The following is a 5,029-nucleotide window of genomic DNA, read 5'->3' on the forward strand; positions in this document are numbered from 1 at the left end:
CACACACACACACACACTTTTTACCAAGCTGTGTTTAACAGCAGTGTTTGCTTTTGTTGGATAATGAAACAGCCAGAAGAGAGACAGAGGGTGTGTGTGTGTGTGTGTGTGTGTGTGTGTGCATACAGACATGCTTCACCGTGCATGCAAACCAGTCACCCACAAGGGGTCCAAAAGGTCGGGCAACATGTTGTGTCTGTTTGTTGTTGCTGGTGCACATTTAGTTCAAATAATTTTTGCTCTCAAGTTTATGATCAGACTTATTAAGGACATGCAGCTTACACGGACCATGGTGATGTTCTGCAGTCCTGTGAGATGTATTTTTGTACTTCCAGCATGTGGCGCTCCAGCTGTTCAATCTGGCAGCCACTTGTGGTTGTGTGTGCATGAGTTTCGCACACATGTTTATGATTTTGTAGTTATTTACAGTAAAAGTTCAAACAGCTCTGACCCCCATTTACTTCACTCATTGTCAAATTAAATGCAATGCATCGATGCGAGTATCATAAATGAATGACACTGTGGTGAGATGTTGTTTCCTTTTGCAAACTGGATGTTGCTGCAGAAAAACATTTATTTTATCTGATAAAAAAAATCCTCTCTGTGCTTCCATACACAGCATGTGTGTGTGGATACATGATCTTGTTTGTGCACTATCAACCAGTTAGTATTGTGCACCTCTGACATGAAAGGTATGACACTTTATCACTCATTTAGAGGATGTCTCAGCAGTTGCTACTCATGACTTCTCAGCAGGCTCTAGGGTAAACGGGCACTCTCGATCAATCACAGATACAAATATCTGAACGGTTTCCAAAAGCTAATGGGACCCAAACTGAGGTTGTACCGTCTAGATTTTCAGTCGAAATCCATCATCGTGCAGAATGAAAGGGTCTTCTGGCTAGGAATACTTTGAGCCTGCTGACAAACGAACCAAACTGAAAACATTTAGGCAGAGGTAATAAGAGGGATCTAACTCAATCTTGGATCTTATTTTTCTGTGTTTACATCAGTGAATGAGTGAAGAATGTGCTGAGTAGGTTGGTGGTTACGTGTGCGTATATGTGTACGCGTGTCTCAGGCGATGACATTATAAACATCCCATAATTATCTCTGATTGCCCCGGGGACCCCCTGACTCCTGCAGCTGCTATCAAAACGTTAAAGGCCCAGTCACATTTAGTGCTTCGCCGTAAATCTGCTCCCCACGGAAGTGATTATCTGTGCTGAAATGGATTTGTTTACATTAAACGGACTTTTGTTTGTCACATTTCACTGTGTCTGTGTTTCACCTACTAGTACATTTACAGTGCAGTACATACTGTCCTGACACCAACACATAACAAGCAAACGCCACATCTGGTTCCACTATACACTATATATACTCTATATGCAGTGCTGGGGAAGCTACTTTGAAACTATAGCTTTGCAAGTTATCCATTACTTCACACTGGAAGGAGCTGAACTACAGCAAAGTGACCCTCGAAGGAAATTTACATGGTTAACTAAAGCTACTTAGGAAAGTAATTCAAACTGCTTTGTAAAAAGAAATGATAAAATTGACAATGTATACACGCGATACGAAATTAGAACAACATAATACAAATAACTTTATTAAATAAAACTATAGACATGTGCAAATGAAACCCAGACAAAAACAAGTCATTTCATGCAGTGTTTATGTTTAGTGAGCGTAGTAAGGGCAGCATTAGAGCATGGAAGAAGACAGATGTATGGCTGGGTATGGAGCCTGGTATACATCACACAGGGAAGAGGATATTTAAATTAGCAATGGCCAACATTCCTCCTCTGGCAGAGCTGCTGCACTGAATGAATGAGGCTCCGCTTCACTTGAGATAAAACAGAGAGCAGAGAGAACGAGCGAGTTAAGTGAGTTGAGCAGCTGCACTTCTGTTATTCTAAACACATGGAGGGAAATGAGGAGAGGATTTTATACTGCAGCTCCTCCCAGAAACACTGGATGAGGGTGAACCAAGGGTCTGACTGTGTGTCTGCACAGGGTCATGCGTTGGGTGCAGCTTTCAAAGAAGCACACCATGTTTTATTATCACAAACCTTCAAAAGACAGAACTAAAACAATAAAGTCGTGGGTTTTAAAACCAAAACAATGAGTTGAAAAATGTTAAAATGCTCCATAGAGTCGGGTGATAAATACTGGTGGGTTTGTCACTAAAGCGGCACCTTACATTATATTAAATAACGTAAAAAGTATTTATTAATGCAGCCTGAAAGATACAATCCCATTTTACTGGGAACTCATGGCTCACTCTTCTGCTGCTACATCAGCTGGATAAAGGTCTCTTGTTTATTAAGCTACAGCCGGATTGAACTGATTATCTTGTCTTGAAAACACAATCTTGAAGAGAAACATAATGAACCATTGGGAAAAGTTGTATTGCTAAAACGTGGAGCGTAATGGTGACATACAACTGTATTGTTTCTTTGACGCCTGATGTGTGGAAAATCGTGGCAAAACAAGCTTTTGACCGTTAAGTGACGAGCACCAGAGTTTGCAAACTGTGAGAAGTATTCTGTGACTGAGATGAGGAAGATTTATAGAGGATGGCAAAGCAGATGAGAGATGTCTTTTTCCACCCCACCCAAGCTGTTTTTCAATGTTGAGAGACTGTCACGGCTCGTCCTCTCGGTTACCACAGCTGTCTGCCATGTGGGGCGCTGCGTGACTCGTACTCACAGTTTCACCAAACAACAAAAAGCTATACCAGAGAAAACCCCCCCCAACCCACAACAAGACCACCGTCATATTGCTGCTCCATTGCAATGACGATATTCAGGACCCGAAGGTTTTAGCTGTTACTTTTAAAGTGATGTTTGGTAAAGATGAAGAGCAAAGACGAATGGCAAATGTAGTTCGTAAACAAGGCATCTCAGATTGCAAAAGAGGATTTCAGATGACCAACTCAGAAAAAACTCTTTCATGGAAATGTTGATAACAGAACTGGACAGTTTTTCACTGCTTGTTTTAATATTTGTGGAAAATGACAAAAGCTGAACCAGTTCACACGACACGAGGGAAAACAAATCAGCCAATGTTCTCCTGACGGTGACTGCAGAATAATCTTCCTCATTGGGCTGAAGCTACACTCCGAACCCCAAACACATGGTAATAATAATAATACAAGACCTCATTTTTTCCCCCTGCTGCCACGCAAAGCAAACAAACATATAATACTTTAATTTGGTCTCTGTATGAAACGTTAGGTTACTTATTGAAATAACTTCAGAGCGCCTGGAGGAATCTGTTTTGCAGGCGAGTCATTTTACCTCTAGTGGAGGAAAACAGCCTCAGAGAGCAGATTAGGAGCCGGGCCGGTGCTCAAGGTAGACAGGTGTGTGATGTGAAAATTGCAAGTCTGTATTTTTACACCTATTATGTAGGAGGGATTTCTTATGATGTTATTTTCTTTCACCAGCTCTCCATTATGTTGACGCTATCTTTCACTTTTTGAAGGTCTCGTTCTCGTCTCGGAATTGATCACATTTTAGTTAGTCTCATCTCAGTCTCAGACAAAGAGGAATGTGGATTTTATTCCAAGGACAGTCGAGAACCACAAAATCACTAAACTGCCTGTGCATTGTCTGATGTATTTGTTTACATCATTACTGTGATTGCTCAAAGTAAACAAAGGAAAATTCCTGCACGTAAAATGTATCTCTGCGATGCCTTTTGATTATTTGACCAAGAAAGTATACAGTATATATGGCAATGAGAGAGGCGGAACTTGTGAAGTACATCAGTGGGGCAAAAACAGGGTCGAGACTGTTCCTTCCTCGTCTTGTGACTCTGCTGACGGTCTCGTGCACTGAGCGAGTCCTCACCCTCCTCGTTGCACTCACTGCCAATAGAAAAACCGTCTCAAGATGGATGACTTTAAAGGTTCAAAAGGTCCGCCCAAGACCCCCTTTTTCAAGCCAATATTTTGAAAGAAATGTATTTTATTTGCCCACACTTATTCATTTCAGGAGGCACTGAGAGATTATCCTATTCTGTCTTTTAGGTGTGAGGACTTTGAACTTTGAGGAGCTTGAACTTAACTTTGCATGGCACAGCATGGCAATCACAATTTCACAATTTGTGCATTTCAATCACAGGCCCTAAACTCTATTTATTTGGAGGGCCAAGTGTTTTTACAGCTGTATACGTAATGAGCTCTTTGGGGGCCTGTCACCTCAACTGTTAGCTAATGTCTCAAATTGAGTGTGTGTATGTGTGTATGTGTGCACGTGTGTGTGCACGTGTGTGTGCACGTGTGTGTGTGTGTGTGTGTGTGTGTGTGTGTGTGTGTGTGTGTGTGCTGGTCCAGGTTAGGTAATGTCTCTCTGTGTGACACCTCCCACTCCTGGCAGATTTAATGTCGTCACGACTGAGACTACACAACCTGATCTGTTAGTCAAAGTGACTACTTTTCTCATGACATCTGTACGTTTTGATCTCTTCTAAAAGATAAGAAGAGAAAATCTGGAAAATGAATTGACCTGTGTTACAAAGTTGTAAGCAATTGCAAAGTTAGGCAGTCAGTGACTATAACGAATAAACATATCCATCAAAAGGCTTTGGTGAGGTCAAAATATAATGTCTGGGTGTGAAAAGCTTATTTTTGTCTTTGGAAAATATTAAATTAAGGTTCATTTACTACGTCGTAGTGGACTAGTCAGTCCACTACGACAGTGGACTGACTCTTCGCAGAGATAGCTCAGCTGTCATAATGAGACAAATTTTGGCGTTGGATGTGAGAATGTATATATAAGGATGTAAATGTTTCATTCTGGCAAAAAATGTCTCAATACTGCAGTTCTGCAAATGGCCACTTGAGGCGGGCTCCAAAAGCGAGTCAATGTTCACTAACCCCCATGTTAAAATACCCAACTTTACAGCAGAAATAAACTTTATAGCATGGTACAAAGATGGTTTTACTCTATAGCTATTTTCTCATTCATGTTAACTGTACGGGGGTGAATTTTGATATAAGTCACCTTTTTTGTATTGT

This window comes from Anarrhichthys ocellatus, unplaced genomic scaffold, assembly GCF_004355925.1.
Source record: "Anarrhichthys ocellatus isolate YVR2014 unplaced genomic scaffold, GSC_Weel_1.0 scaffold25, whole genome shotgun sequence".
Classification (NCBI taxonomy): domain Eukaryota; kingdom Metazoa; phylum Chordata; class Actinopteri; order Perciformes; family Anarhichadidae; genus Anarrhichthys; species Anarrhichthys ocellatus.